The 21588-nt window shown below is 43.5% G+C and overlaps 1 pseudogene; it reads right to left on the minus strand.

Moving 5' to 3' along the window:
• Positions 1–19977: 19977 nt before the first annotated feature.
• Positions 19978–20694, minus strand: LOC111524820 (annotated as a pseudogene).
• Positions 20695–21588: the final 894 nt, after the last annotated feature.

A 21588-nucleotide genomic window follows, 5' to 3' on the forward strand; every position in this document is an offset into this window, starting at 1 on the left:
ACTGATTTCTGGACCCAGCTCAGAGGCACAGTGATTAGCTGCATACCTGGATCTAGCCAATAGGAGATACGTTGACTCTCATACGTGGCCTTCAAGCAATGGACAAGCTCCTGGGCTTTCTACTTGTGTGAAGGTCACAGAAGATTACAAAACTCACACATATTGTATGATCCCTTCCGATGATACAGAGAGTGTCATAACAGATTCCAGCACAAAGTTAAAATTGTGATTCTCATAGGCGCGCTCAGACACCAGTGAGAACTGTCACTCCCACACATGGACAGAGACCACTGGTGAGGTCCTGAGTATCACATGTGGATGCCACCCACAGCTGAAATTTTGACTGTCAGCCGGGCCCAGTGGCCCAGCATTTTGGGAGGCCGAGGCGGATGGATCACGAGGTCAAGAGTTCGAGATCAGCCTGGCCAACATAGTGAAACCCCATCTCTACTGAAAGCACAAAAATTAGCTGGGCATGGTGGCATGCACCTGTAGTCCCAGCTCCTTGAGAGGCAGAGGCAGGAGAATCACTTGAACCCGGCAGGCGGAGGTTGTGGTGAGCTGAGATCATGCCATGGTGCTCCAGCCTGGGCAATAGGGCAAGACTCCATCTCAAAAAAAAAAAAAAAAAAAAAAGAATTTGTGACTGTCACACGTGGATCTGGCCACAGGTGGGATAGTGGCTTCTTTCTGCAGCCAACTCACAGGCACAGTGAGAACTCTCATATCTGGCCCTAGCCAATAAGAGAGATGTTACCTCTCATTCCTGGGCTTAGGACAATCGGTAAGATCATGAGTTCATACCAGCATGTGGATCTAAGTGTGGATTGTGACTTTCAGGCACACCATAGAAAGAAAGCCCTTGGGTGGCACCAAGACTGTGATAACAGGGCCTAGTGCACAGGTGAGATAGTGACCCTCGTATGCACGCCCAGTTCACAGTAAGAATTTTCACCCTCTTAAATAGCCACAGCCTGTTGTTGAGGTTCTGAATCTCACACTCGGAGGTAGCTAAAAGTTGGAATTGTGAGTCTCATACACGAGTCAGGTCCACAGATGAGATAATGACTCTCGGGCCAAGATTTATCACACCTCTGAGGCTGTGACTACTACCAGGACACAATCTGAAGGTTGAATGGAGACTCTCAGGCCCAAATCCAGCCCAGTATCCAGATTCTGACTTGCACACTCGGACTGAACACACAGGAGGTGTTGACTGTTCTCCCTAGAGCTGGACATGTTAGGGATTGTGTATCTCATCCCTGGACTTTTCTGCAGGTGTGATTGTGACGTGTGCTTTTGCCCATACCCTGAGTGATTTTCGTTTTCTTCCTGGGCCCAGCCCTCACATGAAATTGTGACATATCCTAAGGCCAAGGACCAAGGTAATGAGACTCTCCTCATCTGCCTGAACCCATTACTTAGAAGTGATTGTTACACATTTCAAAATTCAACACCTAGGTAATGTGACTCTCCTCTAGTGCCAAGGCTTTGATCACAGAGATTATGACATATCAGTGGGCCCACCACCTAGGTGATGTGCTTGTTCTGCCTCAATTCTCCACACATGGGACATTATGACATATATCTTAAAGGTGAAGTGACTCTTCTCTCTTGACCGAGTCTCAGCTTCAGAACATGTAACATATTGCTGCACCCAGCACCTAGGTGATTTGAGTCTTCTCTGCTGCCTGATGTTTGCCAACAGTGGGGATTGTGAACTATTTGAACTATTGCTTAATCCAGCATCTAATTTTTTTTTTTTTTTTGAGACCGAGTTTCACTCTTGTTACCCAGGCTAGAGTGCAATGGCGCAATCTCAGCTCACTCCAACCTCCGCCTCCTGGGTTCAAGCGATTCTCCTGCCTCAGCCGCCTGAGCCACTGAAATTACAGGCATGCATCACCATGCCCAGCTAATTTTGGATTTTTTTTTTTTTTTTTTTTTAGTAGAGATGGGGTTTCTCCATGTTTGTCAGGCTGGTCTCGAACTCCTGACCTCAGGTGACCTTCCTGCCTCGGCCTCCCAAAGTGCTGGGATTACAGACATGAGCCACAATGCACGGTTCAGCACCTAAATTTTGTGACTCACTTCTTTTGATAAGTCCTGCAAACAGTGGGAATTACAACATATTATGGGAACCAGCAACTAGATGATGGGACTCTCCTCTCTCGCCTGGGCCCTGCCCACATTGGGCATTGTTACATATTGCTGGGCTCATCACCTAAGTAATGTTATTGTTCTCTTCTACTTGGAACCTGCCCACATGAAGGATTGTGGCATATCACTGCATATCAGGACCCAGCTGATATGACTTTTATTCCCTGATCCTGCTCATACTGAGGACTGACATATTCCTGTTCTAGGATCCAGGTGATGTGACTCTTCTGCCTGGTCTCTGTCTACAGGTGGGATTGTGACATACACCTGGGCTCAGCTCACTGGTGCAAAGATGACAATCATACCTGAACCCAGCAAATAAGAGAGAGATTGATTCTCTTTGCTAGGCTTAGGGCAATGAGTAAGGTTTGGGTGTGTTTCTTGTACAAAGGTCAGAGAAAATTACAATACTCATGCATATTGTATAAGGCTCTCAGTTGGTATAGAGAGAGTTTAACAGGGCTCAGCACACAGATGAGACTGTGACTCTCACATGCACACCCAGCTGACAGTTAGGATTTTAACTTATACACTGTGAAGATCGCAAATCTCACATGTAAATGCAGTTTGCAGTTAAAACTGTGACTTATTTGTGGATCCAGCCACAGGTCGGATGGTGACTCACTTCTGAATCCAGCTGGCAGGCACAGTGCTGATTCTCATTCCTGGATCCAGCAAATTAGACAGAGGTTGACTCTCATACCTGGGCTTAGGGCATCAGGTAAAATCATGGCTCATACCAGCACAAAACTCTCAGAGCAGACTGTGACTCTCATGCATATCACATAAAGCCTTTGGCTGATACAGAAAATGTCATAAGGGTGCCAATCACACAGGTGAGACTGCGATCCTTAAATGCACACCCACCCAAAAATAAGAGTTATCACTCTCCCACATGGACACAGCTCACTTTTGAGGTTCTGAATCTGACATCCAGAGAAGTTGACAGTTAAAATCATGACTCTCATACACAGATCCCGTCGACAGGTCGGGTGGTGACTCTTGGGCCAGAATTCAGCACACCCATGAGCCTGTTACTTTCATATCAGGACACAGCCCCTGGGTGGGGTTGGGACCCTCATGCATGGATCCAATTTACTATTGAGATGATGAGTCCTGTATTTGCGCATAACTCACAGGAGGTGTTGACTCTCATACCTAAAGCTGGGACATGTGGACATGTGCAGAATTGTAATCTAACCATAGGACCTTCTTTTTTTTTTTTTTCCTTTTTTTTTTTGAGACGGGGTCTCGCTCTGTGGCCCAGGCTGGAGTGCAGTGGCCGGATCTCAGCTCACTGCAAGCTCCGCCTCCCGGGTTCACGCCATTCTCCTGCCTCAGCCTCCGAGTAGCTGGGACTACAGGCGCCCGCCACCTCGCCCGGCTATTTTTTTGTATTTTTTAGTAGAGACGGGGTTTCACCCTGTTAGCCAGGATGGTCTCAATCTCCTGACCTCGTGATCCACCCGTCTCGGCCTCCCAAAGAGCTGGGATTACAGGCTTGAGCCACCGCGCCCGGCTTAGGACCTTCTTGTAGGTGTGATTTTTGCATATACGTTTGCCTAGCATTTCAGGAATTCCACTTGCCTGGGTAGGTCAAGCCTACAGTGACATTAATTAAATCAAGCATCTAGGTGACATAACTCTCCTTCCTGGGCACTGCCCTCAAGGGAGATTTTGACACATTTCTGGGCTCAGCATGTAAGTGATGTGATTTTTCTCCTGCCTGGCTCCTGCACACTGGGGGCATTGTAACATATCACTGGGCCCAACACGTAGACGATATGACTCTCTTCTCATGTCTGGGCCCTGCCCATTTTAGGTGTTGTGACATAGCACTGGGCCTGGCACCCAGCTGAAGTAAATATCCTTTTCTGTTTGGGTTCTGCATACAGGGGGCATGGTAATATAATGCAGTGCCCATCACTAAGGTCATGTGACTTTACTTTATGGGTAATGTCCACAGGGAGCATTGTGACATATCTCTGGACCCAGCACCTAGATGATGTGACTCCTTCCTGCCTCGGCCCTGCATATACGGGGAATTATGACATATTCCTGAGTCTAGCACCTGGGCGATGTGACTCTTCTGCCTGAGCCCTGCTCAGAGGGACATTTTGACATATCTTTGGGTTCATCACCTAGATGATGTGACTCTTTTCTTCTGCCTGTGCTTTGCCCACAGGAAAGCCTGGATCATATCACTGGGCTGAGCACCCAGGTCATGTGACCCTCTTTCCTGTGCCTTGCCCACAGGGGGCATTGTGACATTTCACTGGGCCCAGCACTGAGGCGATATGACTCTCTTGCCTGGGTCCTGCCCATAGAGGAAATTGTGACGTATTCCTGGTCCAACACCCACGGGATGTGATGATCTAGCCTCATCCCTGCTCCCAGCTAACAGGGATGAGGATGGCTCTTACACTTGAACTCAGCTAATAGGAGAGATGGTAAGTTTCATAGCCAAGATTAGGGCAACCTGTAAGGTCCTTAGTTTCCTAATTGTATAAAGATCACAAAGAATTACATCCCCCATGCATACTATATAAAGCACTTGAGTGGTACAGAGAGTATCAAAACAGGGCTAGGCACACAGTTGAGATTGTGACTCTCCTATCCACACCCAGGCCACAGTTATAAATGTCACTCCCTCACATGGACAGAGCCTGATGGCAAAATTCTAAGCCTGAATGGCGAACACAGTCCACAGTTGGAATTGTGATTATCACATGTGAATATGGCCACGGTTCCAATGGTGACTCATGAGGACTCAGATCACAGGAATGGTGATACCTCTCATACCTGGATCCAGTCAATAAGAGAGATGTTCAATCTCGTACCTGATTCTAGGCAATGAGTAAGATCACGGATCCATACAAGCATGAAGGTCTCAGAGCAGATTGTGACTATCAGTTGTATATTTTAAAGCCCTCAAGTTGTACAGTGTGTCATAATAGGGCCCAGTACACTGATGAGATTGTGACTCTTATATGTACACCCAGGTGACAGTAAGAACTGTCACCCTCCCACTTGAATACAGCACACTGTTGAAGTCCTAAATCTCATAGCTGGAGGTAGTCAAACTTTGGAATTGTGTTTCAGACAAGAATCCAGTCAACAAGTGAGATATTGACTCTCTGACCTGGTTTAGCCCCCCTGTGAGGCTGTGAGTTCCCTACTGGGATATAGTCTGCTGGTGAGATTGAGGTCTCATGCACATGCCCCGTTCACTGTTGAGTTTGTGACTCATGTACAAGGACCCAACACACAGATGTTGAATCTCATACCTAGAGCTGGGACATATACAGGATTGTCAATCTCATCCTCCTACCTTCCCACGAATGTGATTATGACATATGCCTTTGCCCAACATGTTAGTAATTTGGCTTTCCTGCCTGGGCCCAGACCAAAACTGGAATTGTGACATATTCCTGGGCCAAACACCTCAATGCTGTGACTTTCTTCTTTTGCCTGGGATCTGCAAACAGAAAAGATTGTGACACATTGCTAAGCCCAGCATTTAGGTTTCTTCCTCCAGGGACATTCCTCCCTGTTCCTACAGGGACATTGTGACATATCTCTGGGAACATTAACTAGATTAAGGGACTCCCCTCTCATTCCTGGTTCATTCCCTGTGGGGGATTATGACACATCACTGAACCCAGAACCTAGGTGATTTGATTCTCCTCGACTGCCTGGACCCCATCCACAGTATGAATGGTAACACACTGCTGAGCCCAGCAACCAGATGTCACTTTCCTCTCCTGCCTGGACTCTGCTCAGCGGGGGAGAGTTACATATCGCTGGGTGCAGCACCTAGGAAATGTGACTCTCCTCTCCTGTTTGGGCCCTCCCCACAGTGGGAAATGTGAGATGTCACCGGGCTCATCACCTAGGTGATGTGATGCTTCTTCCCTTTATTGACCCACCCACAGTGGGTATTGTGACATATTACCGTGATCAACAGCTAAATGATGTGACTCTTTTCTGCTGAGGCCCTGCTCATAGGGGGCATTGTGACATATAGCTTGGCCTGAACCCAGATGATGTAACTCTCCTACCCGGGCTCTGCCAATGGAGAACATTGTGACATACCTCTGCACCCATTATCTAGGTGACGTGACTCTCCTCTCCCGTCTGGTTCCGGCCCACAGAAGGGAATGTAACATCACTGGACCCAGCACCTAGGTAATATGTCTCTATTTTTTTCTAGACCCTGCTTTTTGTGTGTGACATGTATTTGGATGTATCACCTGGGTGATGTAACTCTCCTTCCATGCCTGGGCAATGCCCAAGGGGAGATTGTGACATGTTGCTGAGCCCAGGACTCAGGCGATGTTACTCTCCTGCCTGGCCTTGCCCGCCTGCAAAGGCATTGTGACACATCTTTCTGCTCATCACCCAAGTAATGGGAGTCTTTTTACCTGCCAGAGCCCTGCTCTTAGGGAAAACTGTGACATCTTACTGTATCCGGCATATAACTGAGGTGACTCTTCTCCCTCTGCATTGCCCACAGGAAGAACTGTGACATATCACTGAACCCAGAACCTAGGGGATGTGACTTTTTTCCTGTGCCTTACATACAAAAAAATAGAAAATATCACTGGGCCCCAGATCTAGGTGAGGTGACTCTCCTCTACTACCTGGGCCTTGCCCAAAAGGGGCATTGTGACATATCTCTGGCCCCACCGCCTGGGGGAAGTGGCTATCCTCTTCTGAATCGGCGCTGCCCACAGCTGTGATTGTTACAAAACGCTGGGCCCAGCACTCAAGTGGTTTGACTCTGCTGCATGGGTTCTGCCCACAGACGGCATTGTGATATATGTATGGGCCCAGCAACTAAAATTGTGAGTTTCTGTATTAGTCTGTTCTCATACTGCTAATAAAGTCATACTCAAGGCTGGGTAATTTACAGAAGAAATAGGTTTAATGGACTCACATTCCACATGGTTGAGGAGGCCTCACAATCATGTAAAAGACAAAGGAAGAGCAAAAAGGCATCTTACATGGTGGCAGGCATAAGGGCCTGCACATGGGAACTCCCTTTTATAAAACCGTTAGATCCCACGAAACTTATTCACTACTCCAAGAACAGTATAGGAGAACCACCTCCATAATTCAATTATATCTACCTGGCCTTGCTCTGAACACGTGGGGATTGTTAAAATTCAAGGTGAGATTTGAGTGGGGACACAGTCAAACCATATCAGTGTTTTCTCCTGCCTGGACCCTGTCCATAGGGGAGATTTTGACATATCACTGAACCCAGCACCTTGGTGATGAGACTCTCCTGGGCCCTGCCATAAAAGAGAATGGTGACATGTCACTGGGCTCAGTACCTAGGTGATGTGACTCTCCTCTCCTGTCTGGACTCTGTCCTAAAAGAGAATTGTGAGATATTGCTGAGACTAGCCCTTAGGTAATGCGATTTTCAGCTCCTACCAGGGCTTTGTCTACAAGGGGCAAGGTGACATAGTGTGGGGACTGTCTCCCAGGTGATGTGACTCTTCTGCATTGGCCTGGCCTAAAGGGGAAATGGTGACATATCTCTGGGTCTACCACCTAGGTGATGTGACCTTCCTCACCTGCTTGTGCTCTGCCCATAGGAAGATTTCCACGTACCTCTGGGCCCAGCGCCTAGGTAATGGGACTCTTCTGCCTAAGCACTGCTTACATAACCCATTCTGATGTATTCCTAGGCCTAAGACACACTGATGTGACTTGTCACTTCTGCTTGGACCCTACACAAAGGGGGCACGGTGATATATCATGGGGCTCATCACCTACATGATCTAATTCTTCTTTTGCTTGGGCCTTGCCCACAGAATAAATAGTGACATATTGCTGGGCATAGCACCTAGGTGAAGTGATACATCTGCTCTGGCCTGTACCAGAAAGGGCACTGTGACATATTGCTGAACTTAGTGCTCAGGAGATGTGACGCTGGGGCCAGAGCTGAGTCCACAGGTGGATTGTGACATATTCCTCGCCCAGCACTAGGTGACATAACTTTTTCTTCCTTCATGGGCCCTGACTGCAGTGAGGATTTTGACAATATTACTGGGACCTACACACAAACGATGTGACTCTGCTGCCTCAGTTCTGCCAAAGGAAGCATTGTGACCTATCCAACAGGCCAGAACCTACATGACATGACTTTCCTCTCCTTCCCGAACCCTGTAAACAGAGTTAACTGTGAAATATTGCTTCGCACACGACCCGGGTGATAGGGTTCTCTAGGCTAGGCCCTGCCCACAGGAGGCATTGTGACATATTGCTGAGCTCAGCACTCAAGTAATGTGACTTTCTTGCCAGGGTCCTGAACACGGAGGGTTACTGAAATATTCCTAGACCAACATTCAAGCAACGTGACTGTCCTGTCTGGTCTTCCCACAGGCGGGACTGTAACATACCTAGGCCTAGCTCACAGGCCTGAGGATGACTCTCATATGCGGACCCAACCAATAGAAAAGATTTTGACTCTCATGGCTAGAATTAGGGGAGTAGGTAAGGTCTTCTGTTTCCTACTTGTAGTAATGTCACAGAAGATGACGACACTCGTGCATATGCTATAATATCCTTGAGTGACACAGAGAGTCCGGACAGGACCCAGCACACAGGTGAGATTGTGTATCCCATAGGCACACCCAGCGGACAATTAGAATTGTCACTCTCACACACGGACAGAACCCACTGGTGAGGTCCTGAATCTCACATGTGGACATGGTCCACAGTTAGAGTTGTGACTGTCCTATGTAACTTTAGCAATGTGTGAGATGATGACTCTTTTCTGGATCAAGCTCACAGGTACAATGATGACTCTCATATACTTGGATTTAGCCAATAGAAGAGGTGTTGATTCTTGTAGCTGGGCTTAGGGCAATGGGTAAGGTCCTGAGTCTTCTGCTTGCAGAAAGTTCTTAGAATATTACCACACTCAAGCGTATAATATAAAGGCCTTATGTTTCACCGAGAGCTTCATATCAGGGCCCAGTACAAAGTTGAGATTGTGACTCTTCTATGCACACCCAGCTGACGGGATTATCACCCTCACACATGGACAGAGTCCACTGCTGAGGTTATGAGTCTCACTTGTGGATAAAGCTCACAGTTTGTATTGTGACTTTTACATGTGGATCTTACCACAGGTAGATGTCTTATTTCTGGACCCAGCTCAGAGGCACAATGATGACTCTCATACCTGGACCTAGCAAAGAGGAGAAATGTTGAATCTTGTATTAGGATGTTTTGTGTGTGTGTTTTGTGTGTGCGTGTGTGTTTTAGTTCCTTGAGCTTTGGAAATTGACTCTACAGTATCTTATACAGATGCAAATGTATCATGCTTTTTTTTTCTTTTTGCAAAGCTATATATATATATATTCCTCCTGTTTATGAAAATATTGTCATTGGTGTTATGTAGATATATTTGGAGATCTCAGAACAGAAAATAATATTGTAAATATTACAGCTTAATAAATGTTTATGGTATATAAATAAAAATATAAATTATATATATTTAGAAGGTAGTTATTTACAATTGCTTAGAGCCCACCTGGTCAGCCAAGGCCTGCCTTCTTCAAGACCATGCCGAAATTGCACCTGCTTGGTTACAGTATCTCCTGGGGTGAAATGATCCTCACTGAGAATGGTCAAAATAAGAAAAACAATTTTGACAGATAAGTCTTATGTATAAAGAAACAGGTATGGGGAAAAAATGTTCAGAGAAGGATAAATAAATCAATTTTACCCCAGTTACATTTATGTATTTATTTATTTGAGACAGAGTTTCACTCTTGTTGCCCAGGCTGGAGTGCAATGGCGCAATCTCGGCTCACTGCAACCTCCACCTACTGGGTTCAAGCAATTCTCCTGTCTCAACCTCCCGAGTAGCTGGGATTACAGGCACGCACCACCACACCCGGCTAATGTATTTTTAGAAGAGATGGCGTTTCTCCATGTTGATCAGGCTGGTCTCCAATTCCTGACCTCAGGTGATCCTCCTGCCTCGGCCTCCCAAAGTGCTGGTATTACAGGCATGAGCCACTGAGCCCCACCTACCCAAGTTATTTTTAAGAAAACAAATGCTTCAAGCTGGGCACAGTGGATCATGCCTGTAATCTCAGCACTTTCGGAGGCCAAGGCAGTGGATCACCAGGTCAGGAGTTTGAGACCAGACTAAATATGCAAAAAATTAGCCAAGCATGGTGGTGGGTGCCCGTAATCCCAGCTACTCAGGAGGCTGAGGCAGGAGAATTGCTTGAATCCAGGAGGCAGAGGTTGCAGTGCGCCAAGATGGTACCATTGCACTCCAACCTGGGGGACAGAGCGAGACTCTTGTGTAAATGATAACACAAAATTCAGATAGTGGTTACTTTGGGGTAGTAGGTTTATAGAAGACTTCAGAGGTATGTACTTTACGAGAGTGTGTGAGGATTTTATGAAGCCAGACTGAAAGTTTCCTGAGAGATCAACACTTTCTTTTTTTGTTGTTTTTTTTGAGACGGAGTCTCGCTCTGTTGCCCAGGCTGGAGTGCAATGGCAAGATCTCAGCTCACCACAACCTCTGTCTCCTGGGTTCAAGAGAGTCTCCTTACTCAGTCTCCTGAGTAGCTGGGACTACAGGCGCGTGCCACCATGTCCGGCTAATTTCTGTATTTTTAGTAGAGATGGGGTTTCACTATGTTGGCCAGGCTAGTCTTGAACTCCTGACCTCGTGATCCACCCGCCTTGGCCTCCCAAAGTGCTGGGATTATAGGCGTGAGCCACCACACCTGGCCAATCCTTTCTTTTCTTAATTTTATCTCCCAAGGCTAGCAAAAAGTATAGCACACACTGTATGCTCAATGCACATTTATCGGTTAAATGAATGAATACATGCCCTTTGCAAACCGTCAAGCCCTATGCAAATCAAGAATTTATCATTATTACTTATTACAGTTTAGTTAATAGACTCAAATAAAAGGTAATCAACTTTAAGATTCAGAAAGCACTATTGAAAATTTAATGTTACCCCAGTATTCTCAGGCAAAATAAAGTAAAATTTAGTTTCTAAATGTGTGACCATTATGATTACATTTAAATTTCCATGTGAGGATGGAACAAAATCTTCTGTCAGGCGAGCATAATATGAGAGAAAAAGACATTAAGAAAAAAGAAAAGGAAAAGGAAAAAGAATGAAAACTTGGTTGGGTTAGATCTGCAAGTTCTATTCCATAGTTTTTTTTTTTTTTTTTTTTTTTTTTAATAGTTTCCTACACTCCTGGTGCAGAGGGAGGCTGGGGAGCCTGGGTCCCTCTGTCCTACCACCTTGGCAGTGGCTGATCTCTGCTCAGGAGTGAGAAGCGCTGTCCTGCGATGGGCCTGAGGCTGCCCGGCCCAGTCCCTCCTCACTTCCCTGGACTCTTCACAGTGTCTCCGGGCCCCTGCGCCATCCTGAGCGTCCCTCTGATGGAAGGGGAGGTGGCAGCAGGAAGCTGGTAGGAGGAACTGGCCCCGCGGGCCCAGAGGTATCGTCCAGGAAATGCTCTGGTTGGCCTCGGCTTTCTGCGCAACGGAGAAAGGATGGGATGCAGCTAAGGCGTCCCTGAGCTGGGCGAGCCCGAGCGTGGGAGCTTCGGCTGCTGCTGCGGTTCCTGCTGTGCTCTGCTGGGCCGCGGCTGGAACCAGCGCCGGTCAGAGGCGCTGGAGAAGCTCTTCAGGCGGGAGGAGGCGATAGCCATGCGTGGTTTCTGAAAATCAGGCCCTGCCGACAAATCTCAGATGCCAGGAACAGAAGAACCGGGAGAAACTGCCAAATGGACGGACTGTTGGAGCGGCTGAGGGTTAAGCTGCCCGAAGTCCTCAAAGTGGAGCCGCAAAGCAACCAGCAGAGATGGACAAGAAAAATCAAAGTCAAAGAAAATTAGTAGAAATCAAAGGCAGATGCTAAAGCAGTGTAAAATCATTCACGTCACGATGGAAACGGAGTTAATGAAGGAGTCTGGGAAACGAATTTTAGTCACAGAAAGGACAGCAGTGACCATGGCAAGGTGCTGACGATTCTGGTCCACTGGATCCCGCCATCCCATCACGGTCACCACCCAGCAAGCTACAACCGCATCATTTTCTGTTTGTTCCCAAATGAATAAAGGTGATTCTCATCACAAGGACAAATAAAAAAGTCATTAAAAAAAATTAAACTGTCATGGTTTAGTTTACTTTTTGAAAGTTCTTATAATTTTGAAAATTCAGTTGACACTTATATGGCTTATGAAGTTTTCAACAGTCTTACAATACTTGCATTGTTCAAAGTTCAGTATATTTTAAATTAAGAAGAGGAAACTGTATGTGTTATACATATTTAAGGCTGAGACTCACAAACAATTCTCCTGTTTATGATTTGAAAACTTCGAAGTTTGGTTTTCCATCTGTACATACACAGAAGAGTGTATCGTGCGGAAACATTTGTTCTTTAAAGTGGCAGCCACACTTTTTGTCTGAGCATATTTTGGACTTTGTATATTAAATGTAACATAAAACAAAAACACTTCATTTTGTTTTAGAAAATCTAAGATTGGCGTACACAAGCAAACTTTACAAATTACTGTAGGGTTCGGGAAACTACATAATGTGAAACCCAATTCTCTACTTTCGATGTCTAAATCTTTTTGTAAGAAAGATTGGTTTCTTTAAAAGTGTCTCCGCATATTTAAATATATTAAATTTTAAAAAATCCTTAAATATAAATAAATTTATATTTAAAAAGATTAAATATAAAATCAGGCTGATTTTATAAAATGGCAAAATAGTAAACAAATGGATGGTTTGGCATACTATATGAATACTGGCACTCAACAATACAGAATACTTTAATCAAAATTATTTAGAAAGTAGATTTAAATAATTTGATTTTTCACTACAGTAATACACATTCACAAACATTTAAAAAATCAAATCTGGCTGGGTGCGGTGGCTCACGCCTGTAATCCCAGCACTTTGGGAGGCTGAGGTGGGTGGATCACGAGATCAGGAGTTCAAGACCAGCCTGGCCAACATGGTGAAACCCTATCTCTACTAAAAATACAAAAAATTAGCTGGGTATGGTCACAGGTGTCTGTAATCCCACCTACTCAGGAGGCTGAGGCAGGAGAATCACTTGAACCCGGGAGGCAGAGGGTGCAGTAAGCCAAGACTGCACCACTGAATTTCAGCCTGGGCAACAGAGCGAGAATCTGTCTCAAAAAAAAAAAAAAAAGAAAATCTGTATTAGGTTTGACTACTGTTGATATATATATAAGGTCAAAAATCTGTTAAAAATAAATATTTTTTGTCACTAATTACTAATTTGGTGTCTTTAAATACCCAGATGTCTTGTTTTAATCAGATTAAGTCTAGGGAAAGTTGACTAATTTTATTTACTTTTTTGTACAGTGTGTTTAAAATGTTCTAGTTTAACCTAATATCAATTAATGATATTAATTATTAATGATGAGTAAACAATTTTTTTTTTTTCAAATCTCAGGCCTATTAAATTCCAGAAGACATTTTTAATTTAAAAATTTTGGGGCAAGTGTGGTGGCTCACACATGTAATCCCAGCACTTTGGGAGGCCGAGGCAGGCAGATTGCTTGAGGTCATGAGTTCAAGACCAGCCTGGCCAACATTCTGAAATGCTGTCTCTACTAAAAACACAAAAACTAGCTGGCCATGGTGGCAGGCGCCTGTAATCCCAGCTACTCAGGAGTCTGAGGCATGAGAATTGCTTGAACTCAGGAGTTGGAGATTGCAGTGAGCCGAGATTGTACCACTGCACTCCAGCCTGGGCAACAGAGCAAGACTCTGTCTCAAAAAAGAAAAAAAAAAAATGTGTTTCAATATTGTTTAAAGGGACTTAGGTCTACTCTAATCTGCTCAACCTGTTAATCAGTGTCAGGAACCAGATTCCAATTTACTTTCAGGGTGCCTGTATGACTTTTCTTTGCATAGTCTTTGAATTAAATTTCCATTAATAAGGACAGATTTCAGTACATTTAACCAGTTGCTTTTAGTACCTCCAAAGGTAGTATGCAAAGAGTTATCATGTTACTGTCTAAGAAAACAGATTCTACTGTTACCTAAGAAATCAACCGGAAGGCATTTTTATAACCTTGCACCACATTAAAAAAACTGCGATGTAGTACTAATAAATGCAGACTACATCACATAAAAATGGTAAGCAAGAATGTCACTTTCAATATTTAAGTATTTGAAATTTTGGTAAAAAGTGTGGTAAAGTATACCTTTTGGTATGCTTTGTGTAGCTTAACAGCAGCATAAAGTAGAAAAAAAATTTTTTTTTTTGAGACGGAGTCTCGCTGTGTCACCCAGGCTGGAGTGCAGTGGCCGGATCTCAGCTCACTGCAAGCTCCACCTCCCGGGTTCACGCCATTTTCCTGCCTCAGCCTCCCCAGTAGCTGGGACTACAGGCGCCCGCCACCTCACCTAGTTAGTTTTTTACATTTTTTAGTAGAGACGGGGTTACACTGTGTTAGCCAGGATGGTCTCGATCTCCTGACCTCGTGATCCGCCCGTCTCGGCCTCCCAAAGTGCTGGGATTACATGCTTGAGCCACCGTGCCCAGCCGGAAAAAAATCTTTAGAAATGAAAACCAACACCAAAATACTAATATCCGCCAGTGCATACATATTGATCTTTGTTTCAAAAAAGTCTGAAGCAGAACATTTGGTGAACTTCATGCAGTTATTTTCACCACATTAGAATACTGATAAAATCATTTATATTTAATTTGAGTAAAACATGTTCACATTGTAAAAACACTGCTTTGTGGCCGGGCGCGGTGGGTCATGCCTGTAATCCCAGCACTTTGGGAGGCTGAGGCTGGCAGATCACGAGGTCAGGAGTTCAAGACCAGCCTGGCCAACACAGTGAAACCCGTCTCCACTGAAAATGCAAAAATTAGTCAGGTGTGGTGGCATGCACCTGTAGTCCCAGCTACTCAGGAGGCTGAGGCAGAATTGCTTGAACCTGGGAGGCGGAGGTTGCAGTGAGCCAAGACTGTGACACTGCACTCCAGCCTGTGTGACAGTGAGATTCCTTATTAAAAAATATATATATACTGCTTTGTACTATAAATAATAAATGTAAAGTCTATTTATTTATTTATTTAGAGATGGAGTCTTGCTCTGTTGCCCAGGCTGGAGTGCAGTGGTGGTAATCTCGGCTCACTGAAATCTCCGCCTCTCAGGTTCAAGCGATTCCCCTGCCTCAGCCTCCTGAGCAGCTGGGACTATAGGCATGCACCACCACACCTGGCTAATTTTTGTATTTTTAGTAGAGATGGGGTTTCACCATGTTGGTCAGGCTGGTGTCAAACTCCTGACCTCCTGATCCACCTGCCTCGGCCTCCCAAAGTGTTGGGATTACAGGTGTGAGCCACCACGTCCAGCTGTAAAGTCTTTATACTCAAGAGGATCCTGATTCTCAACTCAATATATATGGGCAACCCATGCCTCTGGTTTCCTTAAATGGAAGCCTCATTAAGGCTCAAATATGGAGTGAAAGGGACTCAATAACAGCATGTGAAGCAAAAAGGATGAGATAGGATGGTCAGCTCTAAGGCTCAGGGATTGCCTGGGGGACCCCAATATAATGACGTAACCATGAAGCTTGCTGGGTACAAGTAAACATTAAGAGCTGAAAACACCATGACTTGAAATAGGTGAGACAGAATCTCTGAATTCATAAACAGTTGTGCCAAAAAGAGTGAGCCAGAATGATAAGTATCTAAGGATTACTAAGGGGGAATGTTTAAAAGCACGTAAGTTTTTGTTCCAAATCTTATTACAGTAGCAATATGCTTTCCTGTAATGTCAGCTTCCTGAGCCTACAGATGCTATAGACAAACTACAAGTGCTTCATATGTTGTTTGCAGTCAGTTTCTAAATTTAGAAAACTTGCAACAATTTTATGAATTTCATTGAACTCTGTTTCATGTATAAATCTCACTGAAAGGGATTATTCAGTAGCTATTTCCCTGAGTATTTTCGGGGATTTTCTGTTGCTTGATTCCAAACCAACCTTATTTGAATCCTAGTCATTTCTAAAGCCCTAGATGTAATAACAGAAGGACAGTAGAAATGAAGTCAAGTTACCTCCAAACAGTTCACGTCTAATATATTTGGTTCGCGAAATGAACCAGAAACCACACAAGCTAAACAACAGTGGGTTGGAAATTCAACCTCAATTCAACAGTAACAGTCAGAATCCTATGCAAAAATTAGCACAGTCACAATGTAGAAACCCCTTAGTCTTTTATTCCAGAGAAAATAAAAAAATATATATTATTTTGGTATTTTCTAGAAAGGATAAATACATTAAACATGACAAAATAAACCAATTCACATAATATCTTTGAAATATGAATATTCTTAAATATTTACTATAATATTTAGACAAGATTTCCAGTGAAAAATACTTATAGCTACCATGTGTTAATTACAACAGCCCTGAGGGAGATAGTATTTTTTTATTAATAATGAAGATTGAAGCTTCACAAGTGTAAAATAACTTTTCCTGGGCACACAGCTAATTACCCAAATCAAACTCAAATATGTTTGATTTTAAAGTTTTGATTTTCCTACTGTTGACAATGTTGACACGATAGTTAAATCTTAGTTTCAGAATCAGTTGTTGGGAATAAATCAGTACAAGTACTATTGAGGCAGGATGGGTAGTCAAGAAAGTGACTACAACAGTATACCACGTTGGCATACTGATAATGTCCTTGGGATGCAGCCTAGCCACGGCGAATGCATGACAACTGCATATTGTCAACTCAGCAAGCCCCAGCATTTGCATCGTATTTCAACTCATTCAAGCAAAGCTCTCTCATGTAGAGAAATTCCCTTGTGGAGAGCATGCACATTTTGATTTTACCTGTCCTTAAAGTGACCTTTTACTCATTACTACTATTTTTTTTTTTTTTTGAGACGGAGTCTCGATCTGTCGCCCAGGCTGGAGTGCAGTGGCGCGCTCTCGGCTCACTGCAGGCTCCGCCTCCCGGGTTCACGCCATTCTCCTGCCTCAGCCTCCCAAGTAGCTGGGACTACAGGCGCCCGCCATCTCGCCCGGCTAATTTTTGTATTTTTTAGTAGAGACGGGGTTTCACCGTGTTAGCCAGGATGGTCTCGATCTCCTGACCTCGTGATCCACCCGTCTCGGCCTCCCAAAGTGCTGGGATTACAGGCTTGAGCCACCGCGCCCGGCCTTACTACTATTATAAATAGTAAAAAACACACTATGGTTGAGATTTAAGATGCTAATGATACGTGACATATAAACAAGCATGTACAGCCACTGTGTATGTGCACCAAGAGGACCAACCAGAACATCCTTATGAATAATTATGTAAGATTCCCATAAACGGAGTGTTCCTAGTTCTAGTCTTTGCGTTTCATTCCTGTAAGCTGCCCGCCCGCCCTGAATCCCTTCTCGCTCAGGGTGTACTGGGTATTCTGCATCTAACTTTTAAAATAGTCTTTCTCCTTTGTGATAAATTACTCTGTGCTTCATCTTCTTTGCGGTTTGTCTCGTTTAAATTTTTTGAAACTAAGACAAGAGCCGAGGACTCACAACAGCTATCAACACTATCATGCTTTGTTTTGTATTCTTTGTTATCAATATTTTCTTCTCTGATATGTCAGTATTCACATTTTAAACAGTCTAAACTGCTAAATTGAGACTTTAATCACAAAATGATTTGTCATAAAAGCACACATATTTTTCAAGTTCCAACTTTATTACACTTTTTATCCAAAAATTAAAAAAAATTTGACACATAGTCAATTACATTTATCAATTTCAATATTTTATTTAATGATTTGAATTCAATTTCAAAATGATTTATATTCAAGTTTATTGTTGTATTCGCTTTTGGCCAAATTTGGCTTTCCAAACTAAGGTAAAAAACTGAAGCATGTTTTCAAGTTTCATGAAACTTAAGCTTACTGGCATCAAATAAAACCTCATCTTTTATCAAGAATATTTTAATAGTTTTATGTCTGAGCAGTTAAACGTCAAGGACAGAACTCTGGATGATATTGACTGCATATTTAAATTGATAAATTAGGAAAGGATCATCAGAGCCTGATAAGTGATGGATACAGCAACATACTACTTGAAAAAAGCATTAAGGGCATGTTTGGCAAAAAGAAGGTTGCATAGAACCTGCACTGTACTCCTCATGTAAAGTGTGTCCTCTAACTTTAGTCTTTATTATAAACTTTACGATCACCACATACTCACATACAAAGAATAAAAAAAAACAAAACTTTTTTTCTTGAAATTCACTGATTTGGCCGGGCGCGGTGGCTCAAGCCTGTAATCCCAGCACTTTGGGAGGCCGAGACGGGCGGATCACGAGGTCAGGAGATCAAGACCATCCTGGCTAACACTGTGAAACCCCGTCTCTACTAAAAAATACAAAAAAACTAGCCGGGTGACGTGGCAGGCGCCTGTAGTCCCAGCTACTCGGGAGGCTGAGGCAGGAGAATGGCGTAAACCCGGGAGGCGGAGCTTGCAGTGAGCTGAGATCAGGCCACTGCACTCCAGCCTGGGCGACAGAGCGAGACTTCGTCTCAAAAAAAAAAGAAATTCACTGATTAACATTTTACTCTATTAAAACTGTTCCACATTGCTGTAAGAAGGCTGTCGAAGTGAACCCTCTTTCACCAGAAGGTCACCTGTGTGAATGTGAATAGACCGACACTGGCGAGGACCAGCTCAGCACAGTCACTTGAACTTTCACTCTGCTTTTCAGGGAGTGAAAATGCCTCCGAAGAGTAAAAATAAAGTGACTGCTGATTAAGCAGAGAGTTTCGCATGAAAAAAGTTGGTCAAATGTTTGAAAATTACATTGCAAGAATTACAGCTTTTAAAATGTAAAATGCAAAACATAAATACTGCACAACTAAATAGGATAGAAATGACAGAGTTGGCCACAAAGGGCAGAAAAGCTGTGTTATAAAAAAAAAAAAAGCATCTACCATCAGAGGAAGGTAACTTAAAGTATTTAAAGTATTCTAAGAATCTAAAATTATTTTGTTTTAGTTTGTATAAAAAATGTTTAAGCATTTTTAATTTTCAAAAAAAATTTAAGTGCATTCTATTTCAGGATTTTCTGAAGAATTTAAATAGAATAGAGTAAAATTATACTTACCAAAAGGTAAACTTTTCTAGTAATAAAGCAGTTTGATTTTCACACCAAAAGAGTAAAATTTTACAAAATTTCACCCCAAACAATTTAATCAGAAACCTCTTTCGCACAACTGGGAGAGATGACGGAAAGATGCCGCTTTCATGTTGGGTGAGAGAGGAAATGATCACCAGGGGCTAGACAATTGTTGTCTCACTAATCAATGTTTATTTTTATCGCTATTTTGTCTCAAATAATGTTAATAATGAAGCAATAACCTTGATCCAAGAAATTTCTGGTTTTTTTGAGATGGAGTCTCACTCTGTCACCCAGTCTGCAGTGCAGTGGCACAATCTCAGCTCACTGCAAGCTCTGCCTCCTGGGTTCAAGTGATTCTCCTGCCTCAGCCTCCCTAGTAACTGGGACTACAGGCGCATGCTACCAGGCTTGGCTAATTTTTTGTATTTTTAGTGGACAGGATTCCACCATGTTATCCAGGATGGTCTGGATCTCCTGACCTCGTGATCCTCCTGCCTCGGCCTCCCAAAGTGTTGGGATTACAGGCATGAGCCACCATGCCCAGCCCCCAAGAGCTTTTTAAAGAATTTGTTTTTAAAATTAGCCAAAATATTATCCAAAAGAAGGCAGAGAAACGAAGATATTTAACAGTTATAATTTGTATTTTAAATTAAAATACTTTTAGAAAGAAAAAAGATATAAAAAGAAATGAAAGAGAAGGAAGGAAGTAGGTTACTCACAACAGCTAAGATAAGGAATCAACCTAAGTGTCCATCAACCGGTGAATGGATGAAGAAAATTTTGTGTATTTACACAATGGACTGCTATTCAGCCCTTAAAAATAAAGAAATCTTGTTATCTGCAACAATATTGATGAACTTGGAGGACATTAGTCTAAGCAAAAAGAGCCAGCACAAAGAAAAAAGAAAACAAAAACATACCACATGATCTCATTTTTTTCTTTCTCAAAAAAGTTTCATTTTTTATTTAGCTAGAAAGCTAAATAAAATGAGTCAGAAAACTCTGCTTCTGCCTTCAACATTTTCACGATTTTCTGCTCCTGGATAAGGAAAGCACGCTTGATCCTGTCACGAACACATTTAGCACACATGGAACCACCACAGGCCCTGCTGACATGTTTTTTTGTTTTAGACAATTTCATAAGAACTTTAGGTCTTACAGCACTAACCCCTCGAAGTCGGCCTGGGTACAGGCCACATGCAGATCTTGGTGCTTTCCCAACCTTCTTGGTATAAAGGTAAACAATTCTATTAGCAGGGGTTTGGGACAGCCTAGTTTTGTTAGAGGCTGTGTTGTAGGAAAGCCTATGTCAAACGCCGAACCATTCTGAGTGCCTGCAGACAACGTCCCCGAAGAGCCACATGATCTCATTTCTATGTAGACAAATTCTAACTCGGCCGGGTGTGGTGGCTCACCTGTAATCCCAGCACTTTGGGAGATTGAGGCAGGTGGATCGCCTGTGATCAGGATTTCGAGAACAGCCTGGCCAACATGGTGAAACCCCATCTCTACTAAAACAATACAAAAATTAACCAGGGAAGGTGGCGGGCATCTGTAGTCCCAGCTACTTGGGAGGCTGAGGCAGGAGAATTGCTTGAACCCGGGAGGCAGAGGTTGCAGTGAGCCGAGATCGCGCTACTGCACTGCAGCCTGGGAGACAGAGCGAGACTCCGTCTCAAAAAAAAAAAAAAAAAAGAAAGAAAGAAAAGGCTCGGTGGCTCACACCTGTAATCCCAACACTTTGGGAGGTGGAGCGGACGGATCACCTGAGGTCGGGAGTTTGAGATGAGCCTGAACAACATGGAGAAACCCCATCTCTACTAAAATTACAAACTTAGCCAGGCGTGGTAGCGCATGACTGTAATTTCAGCTACTGGGGGGGTGCTGAGGCAGGAGAATCGCTTGAATCCGGGAGGCAGAGGTTGCGGTAAGCTGAGATCACCCAATTGTACTCCAGCCTGGGCCACAAGAGCCAAATTCTGTCTCAAAAACTAAAAAAGACTAGGGGTGGAGATATTGGTCAAAGGTAATGGGTCTTTCCTGTATCTCTTCTCTTAATAAGTAAATTATTCTTTTCTCAGTTTTGATTCACCAGGGAATTGTGTCATATCCTAAAGAATCAAAACTGAATAAATAATATATTCATTAAAGCAATGCAAGTTGTATACTAAAATTTCAGAGGCTTAGAAAAATAAAAAATTTATTGTCACATAACCATT

Source organism: Piliocolobus tephrosceles, chromosome 21 (assembly GCF_002776525.5).
Source record: "Piliocolobus tephrosceles isolate RC106 chromosome 21, ASM277652v3, whole genome shotgun sequence".
Taxonomy (NCBI): domain Eukaryota; kingdom Metazoa; phylum Chordata; class Mammalia; order Primates; family Cercopithecidae; genus Piliocolobus; species Piliocolobus tephrosceles.